This window comes from Larus michahellis, chromosome 6 (assembly GCF_964199755.1).
Source record: "Larus michahellis chromosome 6, bLarMic1.1, whole genome shotgun sequence".
In the NCBI taxonomy this organism is placed as follows: domain Eukaryota; kingdom Metazoa; phylum Chordata; class Aves; order Charadriiformes; family Laridae; genus Larus; species Larus michahellis.
The window spans coordinates 11735564-11752927 of record NC_133901.1 but is presented as its reverse complement, the minus strand read 5'-3'; the positions used below and the strand labels follow the sequence as shown (position 1 = coordinate 11752927).

Genomic DNA, 17364 nt, shown 5'->3' with positions numbered 1-17364 from the left:
ACACACACACACACACACACACACGCCTCACCCAACAACACACGCACCTCACACAACACAACACCCCACACACAACACCACTAAGTACTTACACCACCCTCACGCACCGCACACGCCCTACAGCCCCACACACCCTCCCTCCTCCCGCAACAACACGCGCACCTGCCCCGACGCCTGCCACAATACCCCACTCGCAACACCACAACGCTCGCCAGACGCTCCGCCCGACGCCAAAATCATACAGCACCCAACACCCCAAAAGACCTCCACACCCCTGCTACACGCCCCGCAGCCCCGCACACCCACCCGCCTGCCGCAACACCCCACTCGCAACACCAAAACACTCAACGCCCCCCCGCCTGCCGGCAAAAGCCTACAGCACCCAACAACCCAAAAAACCTCCACAAGCCTCCCACGTGCCCTGCAGCCCCACACACCCACCCGCCTGCCGCAACCACACGCGCACCTGCCCCCCCGACACAACCCCCCACCCGCAACACCAAAACGCTCAACACCCCTCCGCCCGCCGCCAAAAGCCTACAGCACCCAACATGCCACGCGCAACACTCCAGAAAACCTCCACACCCCTGCCACACGGCCCGCAGCCCCACACACCCGCCCGCCTGCCGCAACTACACCCGCACCTGCCCCAACACAGCCCCCCAAAATACTTACACACCACTCCCACACGCCCCGCGCCCTCCAGCCCCACACACCCACCCGCCTGCCGCAACACCCCACTCGCAACACCAAAACACTCAACACCCCCCCGCCTGCCGGCAAAAGCCTACAACAGCCCAAAAAACCTCCACAAGCCTCCCACGTGCCCTGCAGCCCCACACACCCACCCGCCTGCCGCAACCACACCCGCACCTGCCCCCCTGCCGGACGCAACAGCAAAACGCGCAGCACCCCTCCGCCCGCCGGCAAAAGCCTACAGCACCCGCTATTCCCAGGCGGTCTCCCATCCAAGTACTAACCGGGCCCGACCCTGCTTAGCTTCCGAGATCAGATGAGATCGGGCGTTCTCAGGGTGGTATGGCCGTAGGCACCCCTCTGCCCCACAACAGCCCTCTCCACACCCACCGCCCACACCGCCCTCCCGCACTCACACACACCCCCACGCCCACAACAACGCCTCACACCACACACACACACACAAACACACGCACAACACACGCACCTACCCACAACACACTTCACACAAAACAACACCCCACACGCAACACCCCGCAAAAAATACACACCCCTCACCACACGCACCCTGCCCTACACACACACACACACACACACGCCTCACCCAACAACACACGCACCTCACACAACACAACACCCCACACACAACACCACTAAGTACTTACACCACACTCACGCACCGCACACGCCCTACAGCCCCACACACCCTCCCTCCTCCCGCAACAACACGCGCACCTGCCCCGACGCCTGCCACAATACCCCACTCGCAACACCACAACGCTCGCCAGACGCTCCGCCCGACGCCAAAATCATACAGCACCCAACACCCCAAAAGACCTCCACACCCCTGCTACACGCCCCGCAGCCCCGCACACCCACCCGCCTGCCGCAACACCCCACTCGCAACACCAAAACACTCAACGCCCCCCCGCCTGCCGGCAAAAGCCTACAGCACCCAACAACCCAAAAAACCTCCACAAGCCTCCCACGTGCCCTGCAGCCCCACACACCCACCCGCCTGCCGCAACCACACGCGCACCTGCCCCCCCGACACAACCCCCCACCCGCAACACCAAAACGCTCAACACCCCTCCGCCCGCCGCCAAAAGCCTACAGCACCCAACGTGCCACGCGCAACACTCCAGAAAACCTCCACACCCCTGCCACACGGCCCGGAGCCCCACAAACCCACCCGCCTGCCGCAACACCCCACTCGCAACACCAAAACACTCAACACCCCCCCGCCTGCCGGCAAAAGCCTACAACAGCCCAAAAAACCTCCACAAGCCTCCCACGCGCCCCGCAGCCCCACACGTCCACCCGCCTGCCGCAACCACACCCGCACCTGCCCCCCTGCCGGACGCAACAGCAAAACGCGCAGCACCCCTCCGCCCGCCGGCAAAAGCCTACAGCACCCAACATGCCACGCGTAACACTCCAGAAAACCTCCACACCCCTGCCACACGGCCCGCAGCCCCACACACCCGCCCGCCTGCCGCAACTACACCCGCACCTGCCCCAACACAGCCCCCCAAAATACTTACACACCACTCCCACACGCCCCGCGCCCTCCAGCCCCACACACCCACCCGCCTGCCGCAACACCCCACTCGCAACACCAAAACACTCAACACCCCCCCGCCTGCCGGCAAAAGCCTACAACAGCCCAAAAAACCTCCACAAGCCTCCCACGTGCCCTGCAGCCCCACACACCCACCCGCCTGCCGCAACCACACGCGCACCTGCCCCCCCGACACAACCCCCCACCCGCAACACCAAAACGCTCAACACCCCTCTGCCCGCCGCCAAAAGCCTACAGCACCCAACATGCCACGCGCAACACTCCAGAAAACCTCCACACCCCTGCCACACGGCCCGCAGCCCCACAAACCCGCCCGCCTGCCGCAACACCCACTCGCAACACCAAAACACTCAACACCCCCCCACCTGCCGGCAAAAGCCTACAACAGCCCAAAAAACCTCCACAAGCCTCCCACGCGCCCCGCAGCCCCACACGCCCACCCGCCTGCCGCAACCACACCCGCACCTGCCCCCCTGCCGGATGCAACAGCAAAACGCGCAGCACCCCTCCGCCCGCCGGCAAAAGCCTACAGCACCCGATATTCCCAGGCGGTCTCCCATCCAAGTACTAACCGGGCCCGACCCTGCTTAGCTTCCGAGATCAGACGAGATCAGGCGTTCTCAGGGTGGTATGGCCGTAGGCACCCCTCTGCCCCACAACAGCCCTCTCCACACCCACCGCCCACACCGCCCTCCCGCACTCACACACACCCCCACGCCCACAACAACGCCTCACACCACACACACACACACACAAACACACGCACAACACACGCACCTACCCACAACACACCTCACACAAAACAACACCCCACACGCAACACCCCGCAAAAAATACACACCCCTCACCACACGCACCCTGCCCTACACACACACACACACACACACACGCCTCACCCAACAACACACGCACCTCACACAACACAACACCCCACACACAACACCACTAAGTACTTACACCACCCTCACGCACCGCACACGCCCTACAGCCCCACACACCCTCCCTCCTCCCGCAACAACACGCGCACCTGCCCCGACGCCTGCCACAATACCCCACTCGCAACACCACAACGCTCGCCAGACGCTCCGCCCGACGCCAAAATCATACAGCACCCAACACCCCAAAAGACCTCCACACCCCTGCTACACGCCCCGCAGCCCCGCACACCCACCCGCCTGCCGCAACACCCCACTCGCAACACCAAAACACTCAACGCCCCCCCGCCTGCCGGCAAAAGCCTACAGCACCCAACAACCCAAAAAACCTCCACAAGCCTCCCACGTGCCCTGCAGCCCCACACACCCACCCGCCTGCCGCAACCACACGCGCACCTGCCCCCCCGACACAACCCCCCACCCGCAACACCAAAACGCTCAACACCCCTCCGCCCGCCGCCAAAAGCCTACAGCACCCAACATGCCACGCGCAACACTCCAGAAAACCTCCACACCCCTGCCACACGGCCCGCAGCCCCACACACCCGCCCGCCTGCCGCAACTACACCCGCACCTGCCCCAACACAGCCCCCCAAAATACTTACACACCACTCCCACACGCCCCGCGCCCTCCAGCCCCACACACCCACCCGCCTGCCGCAACACCCCACTCGCAACACCAAAACACTCAACACCCCCCCGCCTGCCGGCAAAAGCCTACAACAGCCCAAAAAACCTCCACAAGCCTCCCACGTGCCCTGCAGCCCCACACACCCACCCGCCTGCCACAACCACACGCGCACCTGCCCCCCCGACACAACCCCCCACCCGCAACACCAAAACGCTCAACACCCCTCTGCCCGCCGCCAAAAGCCTACAGCACCCAACATGCCACGCGCAACACTCCAGAAAACCTCCACACCCCTGCCACACGGCCCGCAGCCCCACAAACCCGCCCGCCTGCCGCAACACCCACTCGCAACACCAAAACACTCAACACCCCCCCGCCTGCCGGCAAAAGCCTACAACAGCCCAAAAAACCTCCACAAGCCTCCCACGCGCCCCGCAGCCCCACACGCCCACCCGCCTGCCGCAACCACACCCGCACCTGCCCCCCTGCCGGATGCAACAGCAAAACGCGCAGCACCCCTCCGCCCGCCGGCAAAAGCCTACAGCACCCGGTATTCCCAGGCGGTCTCCCATCCAAGTACTAACCGGGCCCGACCCTGCTTAGCTTCCGAGATCAGACGAGATCGGGCATTCTCAGGGTGGTATGGCCGTAGGCACCCCTCTGCCCCACAACAGCCCTCTCCACACCCACCGCCCACACCGCCCTCCCGCACTCACACACACCCCCACGCCCACAACAACGCCTCACACCACACACACACACACACAAACACACGCACAACACACGCACCTACCCACAACACACCTCACACAAAACAACACCCCACACGCAACACCCCGCAAAAAATACACACCCCTCACCACACGCACCCTGCCCTACACACACACACACACACACACGCCTCACCCAACAACACACGCACCTCACACAACACAACACCCCACACACAACACCACTAAGTACTTACACCACACTCACGCACCGCACACGCCCTACAGCCCCACACACCCTCCCTCCTCCCGCAACAACACGCGCACCTGCCCCGACGCCTGCCACAATACCCCACTCGCAACACCACAACGCTCGCCAGACGCTCCGCCCGACGCCAAAATCATACAGCACCCAACACCCCAAAAGACCTCCACACCCCTGCTACACGCCCCGCAGCCCCGCACACCCACCCGCCTGCCGCAACACCCCACTCGCAACACCAAAACACTCAACGCCCCCCCGCCTGCCGGCAAAAGCCTACAGCACCCAACAACCCAAAAAACCTCCACAAGCCTCCCACGTGCCCTGCAGCCCCACACACCCACCCGCCTGCCGCAACCACACGCGCACCTGCCCCCCCGACACAACCCCCCACCCGCAACACCAAAACGCTCAACACCCCTCCGCCCGCCGCCAAAAGCCTACAGCACCCAACATGCCACGCGCAACACTCCAGAAAACCTCCACACCCCTGCCACACGGCCCGCAGCCCCACACACCCGCCCGCCTGCCGCAACCACACCCGCACCTGCCCCCCTGCCGGACGCAACAGCAAAACGCGCAGCACCCCTCCGCCCGCCGGCAAAAGCCTACAGCACCCGGTATTCCCGGGCGGTCTCCCATCCAAGTACTAACCGGGCCCGACCCTGCTTAGCTTCCGAGATCAGACGAGATCGGGCGTTCTCAGGGTGGTATGGCCGTAGGCACCCCTCTGCCCCACAACAGCCCTCTCCACACCCACCGCCCACACCGCCCTCCCGCACTCACACACACCCCCATGCCCACAACAACGCCTCACACCACACACACACACACAAACACACGCACAACACACGCACCTACCCACAACACACCTCACACAAAACAACACCCCACACGCAACACCCCGCAAAAAATACACACCCCTCACCACACGCACCCTGCCCTACACACACACACACACACACACGCCTCACCCAACAACACACGCACCTCACACAACACAACACCCCACACACAACACCACTAAGTACTTACACCACACTCACGCACCGCACACGCCCTACAGCCCCACACACCCTCCCTCTTCCCGCAACAACACACGCACCTGCCCCGACGCCTGCCACAATACCCCACTCGCAACACCACAACGCTCGCCAGACGCTCCGCCCGACGCCAAAATCATACAGCACCCAACACCCCAAAAGACCTCCACACCCCTGCTACACGCCCCGCAGCCCCGCACACCCACCCGCCTGCCGCAACACCCCACTCGCAACACCAAAACACTCAACGCCCCCCCGCCTGCCGGCAAAAGCCTACAGCACCCAACAACCCAAAAAACCTCCACAAGCCTCCCACGTGCCCTGCAGCCCCAAACACCCACCCGCCTGCCGCAACCACACGCGCACCTGCCCCCCCGACACAACCCCCCACCCGCAACACCAAAACGCTCAACACCCCTCCGCCCGCCGCCAAAAGCCTACAGCACCCAACATGCCACGCGCAACACTCCAGAAAACCTCCACACCCCTGCCACACGGCCCGCAGCCCCACACACCCGCCCGCCTGCCGCAACTACACCCGCACCTGCCCCAACACAGCCCCCCAAAATACTTACACACCACTCCCACACGCCCCGCGCCCTCCAGCCCCACACACCCACCCGCCTGCCGCAACACCCCACTCGCAACACCAAAACACTCAACACCCCCCCGCCTGCCGGCAAAAGCCTACAACAGCCCAAAAAACCTCCACAAGCCTCCCACGTGCCCTGCAGCCCCACACACCCACCCGCCTGCCGCAACCACACCCGCACCTGCCCCCCTGCCGGACGCAACAGCAAAACGCGCAGCACCCCTCTGCCCGCCGGCAAAAGCCTACAGCACCCGGTATTCCCAGGCGGTCTCCCATCCAAGTACTAACCGGGCCCGACCCTGCTTAGCTTCCGAGATCAGACGAGATCGGGCGTTCTCAGGGTGGTATGGCCGTAGGCACCCCTCTGCCCCACAACAGCCCTCTCCACACCCACCGCCCACACCGCCCTCCCGCACTCACACACACCCCCATGCCCACAACAACGCCTCACACCACACACACACACACAAACACACGCACAACACACGCACCTACCCACAACACACCTCACACAAAACAACACCCCACACGCAACACCCCGCAAAAAATACACACCCCTCACCACACGCACCCTGCCCTACACACACACACACACACACACGCCTCACCCAACAACACACGCACCTCACACAACACAACACCCCACACACAACACCACTAAGTACTTACACCACACTCACGCACCGCACACGCCCTACAGCCCCACACACCCTCCCTCTTCCCGCAACAACACACGCACCTGCCCCGACGCCTGCCACAATACCCCACTCGCAACACCACAACGCTCGCCAGACGCTCCGCCCGACGCCAAAATCATACAGCACCCAACACCCCAAAAGACCTCCACACCCCTGCTACACGCCCCGCAGCCCCGCACACCCACCCGCCTGCCGCAACACCCCACTCGCAACACCAAAACACTCAACGCCCCCCCGCCTGCCGGCAAAAGCCTACAGCACCCAACAACCCAAAAAACCTCCACAAGCCTCCCACGTGCCCTGCAGCCCCAAACACCCACCCGCCTGCCGCAACCACACGCGCACCTGCCCCCCCGACACAACCCCCCACCCGCAACACCAAAACGCTCAACACCCCTCCGCCCGCCGCCAAAAGCCTACAGCACCCAACATGCCACGCGCAACACTCCAGAAAACCTCCACACCCCTGCCACACGGCCCGCAGCCCCACACACCCGCCCGCCTGCCGCAACTACACCCGCACCTGCCCCAACACAGCCCCCCAAAATACTTACACACCACTCCCACACGCCCCGCGCCCTCCAGCCCCACACACCCACCCGCCTGCCGCAACACCCCACTCGCAACACCAAAACACTCAACACCCCCCCGCCTGCCGGCAAAAGCCTACAACAGCCCAAAAAACCTCCACAAGCCTCCCACGTGCCCTGCAGCCCCACACACCCACCCGCCTGCCGCAACCACACCCGCACCTGCCCCCCTGCCGGACGCAACAGCAAAACGCGCAGCACCCCTCTGCCCGCCGGCAAAAGCCTACAGCACCCGGTATTCCCAGGCGGTCTCCCATCCAAGTACTAACCGGGCCCGACCCTGCTTAGCTTCCGAGATCAGACGAGATCGGGCGTTCTCAGGGTGGTATGGCCGTAGGCACCCCTCTGCCCCACAACAGCCCTCTCCACACCCACCGCCCACACCGCCCTCCCGCACTCACACACACCCCCACGCCCACAACAACGCCTCACACCACACACACACACACACAAACACACGCACAACACACGCACCTACCCACAACACACCTCACACAAAACAACACCCCACACGCAACACCCCGCAAAAAATACACACCCCTCACCACACGCACCCTGCCCTACACACACACACACACACACACACGCCTCACCCAACAACACACGCACCTCACACAACACAACACCCCACACACAACACCACTAAGTACTTACACCACACTCACGCACCGCACACGCCCTACAGCCCCACACACCCTCCCTCCTCCCGCAACAACACGCGCACCTGCCCCGACGCCTGCCACAATACCCCACTCGCAACACCACAACGCTCGCCAGACGCTCCGCCCGACGCCAAAATCATACAGCACCCAACACCCCAAAAGACCTCCACACCCCTGCTACACGCCCCGCAGCCCCGCACACCCACCCGCCTGCCGCAACACCCCACTCGCAACACCAAAACACTCAACGCCCCCCCGCCTGCCGGCAAAAGCCTACAGCACCCAACAACCCAAAAAACCTCCACAAGCCTCCCACGTGCCCTGCAGCCCCACACACCCACCCGCCTGCCGCAACCACACGCGCACCTGCCCCCCCGACACAACCCCCCACCCGCAACACCAAAACGCTCAACACCCCTCCGCCCGCCGCCAAAAGCCTACAGCACCCAACATGCCACGCGCAACACTCCAGAAAACCTCCACACCCCTGCCACACGGCCCGCAGCCCCACACACCCACCCGCCTGCCGCAACCACACCCGCACCTGCCCCCCTGCCGGACGCAACAGCAAAACGCGCAGCACCCCTCCGCCCGCCGGCAAAAGCCTACAGCACCCGGTATTCCCAGGCGGTCTCCCATCCAAGTACTAACCGGGCCCGACCCTGCTTAGCTTCCGAGATCAGACGAGATCGGGCATTCTCAGGGTGGTATGGCCGTAGGCACCCCTCTGCCCCACAACAGCCCTCTCCACACCCACCGCCCACACCGCCCTCCCGCACTCACACACACCCCCACGCCCACAACAACGCCTCACACCACACACACACACACACAAACACACGCACAACACACGCACCTACCCACAACACACCTCACACAAAACAACACCCCACACGCAACACCCCGCAAAAAATACACACCCCTCACCACACGCACCCTGCCCTACACGCACACACACACACACACGCCTCACCCAACAACACACGCACCTCACACAACACAACACCCCACACACAACACCACTAAGTACTTACACCACACTCACGCACCGCACACGCCCTACAGCCCCACACACCCTCCCTCCTCCCGCAACAACACGCGCACCTGCCCCGACGCCTGCCACAATACCCCACTCGCAACACCACAACGCTCGCCAGACGCTCCGCCCGACGCCAAAATCATACAGCACCCAACACCCCAAAAGACCTCCACACCCCTGCTACACGCCCCGCAGCCCCGCACACCCACCCGCCTGCCGCAACACCCCACTCGCAACACCAAAACACTCAACGCCCCCCCGCCTGCCGGCAAAAGCCTACAGCACCCAACAACCCAAAAAACCTCCACAAGCCTCCCACGTGCCCTGCAGCCCCACACACCCACCCGCCTGCCGCAACCACACGCGCACCTGCCCCCCCGACACAACCCCCCACCCGCAACACCAAAACGCTCAACACCCCTCCGCCCGCCGCCAAAAGCCTACAGCACCCAACATGCCACGCGCAACACTCCAGAAAACCTCCACACCCCTGCCACACGGCCCGCAGCCCCACAAACCCACCCGCCTGCCGCAACACCCCACTCGCAACACCAAAACACTCAACACCCCCCCGCCTGCCGGCAAAAGCCTACAACAGCCCAAAAAACCTCCACAAGCCTCCCACGCGCCCGGCAGCCCCACACGTCCACCCGCCTGCCGCAAACACACCCGCACCTGCCCCCCTGCCGGACGCAACAGCAAAACGCGCAGCACCCCTCCGCCCGCCGGCAAAAGCCTACAGCACCCGGTATTCCCAGGCGCTCTCCCATCCAAGTACTAACCGGGCCCGACCCTGCTTAGCTTCCGAGATCAGATGAGATCGGGCGTTCTCAGAGTGGTATGGCCGTAGGCACCCCTCTGCCCCACAACAGCCCTCTCCACACCCACCGCCCACACCGCCCTCCCGCACTCACACACACCCCCACGCCCACAACAATGCCTCACACCACACACACACACACAAACACACGCACAACACACGCACCTACCCACAACACACCTCACACAAAACAACACCCCACACGCAACACCCCGCAAAAAATACACACCCCTCACCACACGCACCCTGCCCTACACACACACACACACACACACACGCCTCACCCAACAACACACGCACCTCACACAACACAACACCCCACACACAACACCACTAAGTACTTACACCACCCTCACGCACCGCACACGCCCTACAGCCCCACACACCCTCCCTCCTCCCGCAACAACACACGCACCTGCCCCGACGCCTGCCACAATACCCCACTCGCAACACCACAACGCTCGCCAGACGCTCCGCCCGACGCCAAAATCATACAGCACCCAACACCCCAAAAGACCTCCACACCCCTGCTACACGCCCCGCAGCCCCGCACACCCACCCGCCTGCCGCAACACCCCACTCGCAACACCAAAACACTCAACGCCCCCCCGCCTGCCGGCAAAAGCCTACAGCACCCAACAACCCAAAAAACCTCCACAAGCCTCCCACGTGCCCTGCAGCCCCACACACCCACCCGCCTGCCGCAACCACACGCGCACCTGCCCCCCCGACACAACCCCCCACCCGCAACACCAAAACGCTCAACACCCCTCCGCCCGCCGCCAAAAGCCTACAGCACCCAACATGCCACGCGCAACACTCCAGAAAACCCCCACACGCCTGCCACACGGCCCGCAGCCCCACACACCCGCCCGCCTGCCGCAACTACACCCGCACCTGCCCCAACACAGCCCCCCAAAATACTTACACACCACTCCCACACGCCCCGCGCCCTCCAGCCCCACACACCCACCCGCCTGCCGCAACACCCCACTCGCAACACCAAAACACTCAACACCCCCCCGCCTGCCGGCAAAAGCCTACAACAGCCCAAAAAACCTCCACAAGCCTCCCACGTGCCCTGCAGCCCCACACACCCACCCGCCTGCCGCAACCACACCCGCACCTGCCCCCCTGCCGGACGCAACAGCAAAACGCGCAGCACCCCTCCGCCCGCCGGCAAAAGCCTACAGCACCCGATATTCCCAGGCGGTCTCCCATCCAAGTACTAACCGGGCCCGACCCTGCTTAGCTTCCGAGATCAGACGAGATCGGGCGTTCTCAGGGTGGTATGGCCGTAGGCACCCCTCTGCCCCACAACAGCCCTCTCCACACCCACCGCCCACACCGCCCTCCCGCACTCACACACACCCCCACGCCCACAACAACGCCTCACACCACACACACACACACAAACACACGCACAACACACGCACCTACCCACAACACACTTCACACAAAACAACACCCCACACGCAACACCCCGCAAAAAATACACACCCCTCACCACACGCACCCTGCCCTACACGCACACACACACACACACGCCTCACCCAACAACACACGCACCTCACACAACACAACACCCCACACACAACACCACTAAGTACTTACACCACCCTCACGCACCGCACACGCCCTACAGCCCCACACACCCTCCCTCCTCCCGCAACAACACGCGCACCTGCCCCGACGCCTGCCACAATACCCCACTCGCAACACCACAACGCTCGCCAGACGCTCCGCCCGACGCCAAAATCATACAGCACCCAACACCCCAAAAGACCTCCACACCCCTGCTACACGCCCCGCAGCCCCGCACACCCACCCGCCTGCCGCAACACCCCACTCGCAACACCAAAACACTCAACGCCCCCCCGCCTGCCGGCAAAAGCCTACAGCACCCAACAACCCAAAAAACCTCCACAAGCCTCCCACGTGCCCTGCAGCCCCACACACCCACCCGCCTGCCGCAACCACACGCGCACCTGCCCCCCCGACACAACCCCCCACCCGCAACACCAAAACGCTCAACACCCCTCCGCCCGCCGCCAAAAGCCTACAGCACCCAACATGCCACGCGCAACACTCCAGAAAACCCCCACACCCCTGCCACACGGCCCGCAGCCCCACACACCCGCCCGCCTGCCGCAACTACACCCGCACCTGCCCCAACACAGCCCCCCAAAATACTTACACACCACTCCCACACGCCCCGCGCCCTCCAGCCCCACACACCCACCCGCCTGCCGCAACACCCCACTCGCAACACCAAAACACTCAACACCCCCCCGCCTGCCGGCAAAAGCCTACAACAGCCCAAAAAACCTCCACAAGCCTCCCACGTGCCCTGCAGCCCCACACACCCACCCGCCTGCCGCAACCACACCCGCACCTGCCCCCCTGCCGGACGCAACAGCAAAACGCGCAGCACCCCTCCGCCCGCCGGCAAAAGCCTACAGCACCCGATATTCCCAGGCGGTCTCCCATCCAAGTACTAACCGGGCCCGACCCTGCTTAGCTTCCGAGATCAGACGAGATCGGGCGTTCTCAGGGTGGTATGGCCGTAGGCACCCCTCTGCCCCACAACAGCCCTCTCCACACCCACCGCCCACACCGCCCTCCCGCACTCACACACACCCCCACGCCCACAACAACGCCTCACACCACACACACACACACAAACACACGCACAACACACGCACCTACCCACAACACACTTCACACAAAACAACACCCCACACGCAACACCCCGCAAAAAATACACACCCCTCACCACACGCACCCTGCCCTACACGCACACACACACACACACGCCTCACCCAACAACACACGCACCTCACACAACACAACACCCCACACACAACACCACTAAGTACTTACACCACCCTCACGCACCGCACACGCCCTACAGCCCCACACACCCTCCCTCCTCCCGCAACAACACGCGCACCTGCCCCGACGCCTGCCACAATACCCCACTCGCAACACCACAACGCTCGCCAGACGCTCCGCCCGACGCCAAAATCATACAGCACCCAACACCCCAAAAGACCTCCACACCCCTGCTACACGCCCCGCAGCCCCGCACACCCACCCGCCTGCCGCAACACCCCACTCGCAACACCAAAACACTCAACGCCCCCCCGCCTGCCGGCAAAAGCCTACAGCACCCAACAACCCAAAAAACCTCCACAAGCCTCCCACGTGCCCTGCAGCCCCACACACCCACCCGCCTGCCGCAACCACACGCGCACCTGCCCCCCCGACACAACCCCCCACCCGCAACACCAAAACGCTCAACACCCCTCCGCCCGCCGCCAAAAGCCTACAGCACCCAACATGCCACGCGCAACACTCCAGAAAACCCCCACACCCCTGCCACACGGCCCGCAGCCCCACACACCCGCCCGCCTGCCGCAACTACACCCGCACCTGCCCCAACACAGCCCCCCAAAATACTTACACACCACTCCCACACGCCCCGCGCCCTCCAGCCCCACACACCCACCCGCCTGCCGCAACACCCCACTCGCAACACCAAAACACTCAACACCCCCCCGCCTGCCGGCAAAAGCCTACAACAGCCCAAAAAACCTCCACAAGCCTCCCACGTGCCCTGCAGCCCCACACACCCACCCGCCTGCCGCAACCACACCCGCACCTGCCCCCCTGCCGGACGCAACAGCAAAACGCGCAGCACCCCTCCGCCCGCCGGCAAAAGCCTACAGCACCCGATATTCCCAGGCGGTCTCCCATCCAAGTACTAACCGGGCCCGACCCTGCTTAGCTTCCGAGATCAGACGAGATCGGGCGTTCTCAGGGTGGTATGGCCGTAGGCACCCCTCTGCCCCACAACAGCCCTCTCCACACCCACCGCCCACACCGCCCTCCCGCACTCACACACACCCCCACGCCCACAACAACGCCTCACACCACACACACACACACAAACACACGCACAACACACGCACCTACCCACAACACACTTCACACAAAACAACACCCCACACGCAACACCCCGCAAAAAATACACACCCCTCACCACACGCACCCTGCCCTACACGCACACACACACACACACGCCTCACCCAACAACACACGCACCTCACACAACACAACACCCCACACACAACACCACTAAGTACTTACACCACACTCACGCACCGCACACGCCCTACAGCCCCACACACCCTCCCTCCTCCCGCAACAACACGCGCACCTGCCCCGACGCCTGCCACAATACCCCACTCGCAACACCACAACGCTCGCCAGACGCTCCGCCCGACGCCAAAATCATACAGCACCCAACACCCCAAAAGACCTCCACACCCCTGCTACACGCCCCGCAGCCCCGCACACCCACCCGCCTGCCGCAACACCCCACTCGCAACACCAAAACACTCAACGCCCCCCCGCCTGCCGGCAAAAGCCTACAGCACCCAACAACCCAAAAAACCTCCACAAGCCTCCCACGTGCCCTGCAGCCCCACACACCCACCCGCCTGCCGCAACCACACGCGCACCTGCCCCCCCGACACAACCCCCCACCCGCAACACCAAAACGCTCAACACCCCTCCGCCCGCCGCCAAAAGCCTACAGCACCCAACATGCCACGCGCAACACTCCAGAAAACCTCCACACCCCTGCCACACGGCCCGCAGCCCCACAAACCCACCCGCCTGCCGCAACACCCCACTCGCAACACCAAAACACTCAACACCCCCCCGCCTGCCGGCAAAAGCCTACAACAGCCCAAAAAACCTCCACAAGCCTCCCACGCGCCCGGCAGCCCCACACGTCCACCCGCCTGCCGCAAACACACCCGCACCTGCCCCCCTGCCGGACGCTACAGCAAAACGCGCAGCACCCCTCCGCCCGCCGGCAAAAGCCTACAGCACCCGGTATTCCCGGGCGGTCTCCCATCCAAGTACTAACCGGGCCCGACCCTGCTTAGCTTCCGAGATCAGATGAGATCGGGTGTTCTCAGGGTGGTATGGCCGTAGGCACCCCTCTGCCCCACAACAGCCCTCTCCACACCCACCGCCCACACCGCCCTCCCGCACTCACACACACCCCCACGCCCACAACAATGCCTCACACCACACACACACACACAAACACACGCACAACACACGCACCTACCCACAACACACCTCACACAAAACAACACCCCACACGCAACACCCCGCAAAAAATACACACCCCTCACCACACGCACCCTGCCCTACACACACACACACACACACACACGCCTCACCCAACAACACACGCACCTCACACAACACAACACCCCACACACAACACCACTAAGTACTTACACCACCCTCACGCACCGCACACGCCCTACAGCCCCACACACCCTCCCTCCTCCCGCAACAACACGCGCACCTGCCCCGACGCCTGCCACAATACCCCACTCGCAACACCACAACGCTCGCCAGACGCTCCGCCCGACGCCAAAATCATACAGCACCCAACACCCCAAAAGACCTCCACACCCCTGCTACACGCCCCGCAGCCCCGCACACCCACCCGCCTGCCGCAACACCCCACTCGCAACACCAAAACACTCAACGCCCCCCCGCCTGCCGGCAAAAGCCTACAGCACCCAACAACCCAAAAAACCTCCACAAGCCTCCCACGTGCCCTGCAGCCCCACACACCCACCCGCCTGCCGCAACCACACGCGCACCTGCCCCCCCGACACAACCCCCCACCCGCAACACCAAAACGCTCAACACCCCTCCGCCCGCCGCCAAAAGCCTACAGCACCCAACATGCCACGCGCAACACTCCAGAAAACCTCCACACCCCTGCCACACGGCCCGCAGCCCCACACACCCGCCCGCCTGCCGCAACTACACCCGCACCTGCCCCAACACAGCCCCCCAAAATACTTACACACCACTCCCACACGCCCCGCGCCCTCCAGCCCCACACACCCACCCGCCTGCCGCAACACCCCACTCGCAACACCAAAACACTCAACACCCCCCCGCCTGCCGGCAAAAGCCTACAACAGCCCAAAAAACCTCCACAAGCCTCCCACGTGCCCTGCAGCCCCACACACCCACCCGCCTGCCGCAACCACACCCGCACCTGCCCCCCTGCCGGACGCAACAGCAAAACGCGCAGCACCCCTCCGCCCGCCGGCAAAAGCCTACAGCACCCGCTATTCCCAGGCGGTCTCCCATCCAAGTACTAACCGGGCCCGACCCTGCTTAGCTTCCGAGATCAGATGAGATCGGGCGTTCTCAGGGTGGTATGGCCGTAGGCACCCCTCTGCCCCACAACAGCCCTCTCCACACCCACCGCCCACACCGCCCTCCCGCACTCACACACACCCCCACGCCCACAACAACGCCTCACACCACACACACACACACAAACACACGCACAACACACGCACCTACCCACAACACACTTCACACAAAACAACACCCCACACGCAACACCCCGCAAAAAATACACACCCCTCACCACACGCACCCTGCCCTACACACACACACACACACACACGCCTCACCCAACAACACACGCACCTCACACAACACAACACCCCACACACAACACCACTAAGTACTTACACCACACTCACGCACCGCACACGCCCTACAGCCCCACACACCCTCCCTCCTCCCGCAACAACACGCGCACCTGCCCCGACGCCTGCCACAATACCCCACTCGCAACACCACAACGCTCGCCAGACGCTCCGCCCGACGCCAAAATCATACAGCACCCAACACCCCAAAAGACCTCCACACCCCTGCTACACGCCCCGCAGCCCCGCACACCCACCCGCCTGCCGCAACACCCCACTCGCAACACCAAAACACTCAACGCCCCCCCGCCTGCCGGCAAAAGCCTACAGCACCCAACAACCCAAAAAACCTCCACAAGCCTCCCACGTGCCCTGCAGCCCCACACACCCACCCGCCTGCCGCAACCACACGCGCACCTGCCCCCCCGACACAACCCCCCACCCGCAACACCAAAACGCTCAACACCCCTCCGCCCGCCGCCAAAAGCCTACAGCACCCAACGTGCCACGCGCAACACTCCAGAAAACCTCCACACCCCTGCCACACGGCCCGGAG

The 17364-nt window shown here is 63.9% G+C and overlaps 13 non-coding genes across 13 annotated transcripts; all 13 read right to left on the bottom strand.

The window, feature by feature from the left end:
* Positions 1-931: 931 nt before the first annotated feature.
* Positions 932-1050, bottom strand: LOC141745650 (5S ribosomal RNA). The gene has a single exon (XR_012587922.1). It is a non-coding gene; the product is annotated as a 5S ribosomal RNA (ribosomal RNA).
* Positions 1051-2801: 1751 nt separating this feature from the next.
* On the bottom strand, positions 2802-2920 carry LOC141745703 (5S ribosomal RNA). The gene has a single exon (XR_012587974.1). It is a non-coding gene; the product is annotated as a 5S ribosomal RNA (ribosomal RNA).
* Positions 2921-4379: 1459 nt separating this feature from the next.
* On the bottom strand, positions 4380-4498 carry LOC141745640 (5S ribosomal RNA). Its single transcript, XR_012587912.1, has one exon. It is a non-coding gene; the product is annotated as a 5S ribosomal RNA (ribosomal RNA).
* A 923-nt stretch (positions 4499-5421) lies between these two features.
* LOC141745611 (5S ribosomal RNA) lies at positions 5422-5540 on the bottom strand. The gene has a single exon (XR_012587884.1). It is a non-coding gene; the product is annotated as a 5S ribosomal RNA (ribosomal RNA).
* A 1150-nt stretch (positions 5541-6690) lies between these two features.
* Positions 6691-6809, bottom strand: LOC141745920 (5S ribosomal RNA). Its single transcript, XR_012588176.1, has one exon. It is a non-coding gene; the product is annotated as a 5S ribosomal RNA (ribosomal RNA).
* Positions 6810-7959: 1150 nt separating this feature from the next.
* LOC141745919 (5S ribosomal RNA) lies at positions 7960-8078 on the bottom strand. The gene has a single exon (XR_012588175.1). It is a non-coding gene; the product is annotated as a 5S ribosomal RNA (ribosomal RNA).
* A 925-nt stretch (positions 8079-9003) lies between these two features.
* LOC141745639 (5S ribosomal RNA) lies at positions 9004-9122 on the bottom strand. Its single transcript, XR_012587911.1, has one exon. It is a non-coding gene; the product is annotated as a 5S ribosomal RNA (ribosomal RNA).
* A 1051-nt stretch (positions 9123-10173) lies between these two features.
* Positions 10174-10292, bottom strand: LOC141745767 (5S ribosomal RNA). The gene has a single exon (XR_012588037.1). It is a non-coding gene; the product is annotated as a 5S ribosomal RNA (ribosomal RNA).
* A 1152-nt stretch (positions 10293-11444) lies between these two features.
* LOC141745623 (5S ribosomal RNA) lies at positions 11445-11563 on the bottom strand. The gene has a single exon (XR_012587896.1). It is a non-coding gene; the product is annotated as a 5S ribosomal RNA (ribosomal RNA).
* Positions 11564-12713: 1150 nt separating this feature from the next.
* On the bottom strand, positions 12714-12832 carry LOC141745622 (5S ribosomal RNA). The gene has a single exon (XR_012587895.1). It is a non-coding gene; the product is annotated as a 5S ribosomal RNA (ribosomal RNA).
* A 1150-nt stretch (positions 12833-13982) lies between these two features.
* On the bottom strand, positions 13983-14101 carry LOC141745621 (5S ribosomal RNA). The gene has a single exon (XR_012587894.1). It is a non-coding gene; the product is annotated as a 5S ribosomal RNA (ribosomal RNA).
* A 1049-nt stretch (positions 14102-15150) lies between these two features.
* Positions 15151-15269, bottom strand: LOC141745921 (5S ribosomal RNA). The gene has a single exon (XR_012588177.1). It is a non-coding gene; the product is annotated as a 5S ribosomal RNA (ribosomal RNA).
* A 1152-nt stretch (positions 15270-16421) lies between these two features.
* On the bottom strand, positions 16422-16540 carry LOC141745649 (5S ribosomal RNA). Its single transcript, XR_012587921.1, has one exon. It is a non-coding gene; the product is annotated as a 5S ribosomal RNA (ribosomal RNA).
* Between the last annotated feature and the right edge of the window lie 824 nt (positions 16541-17364).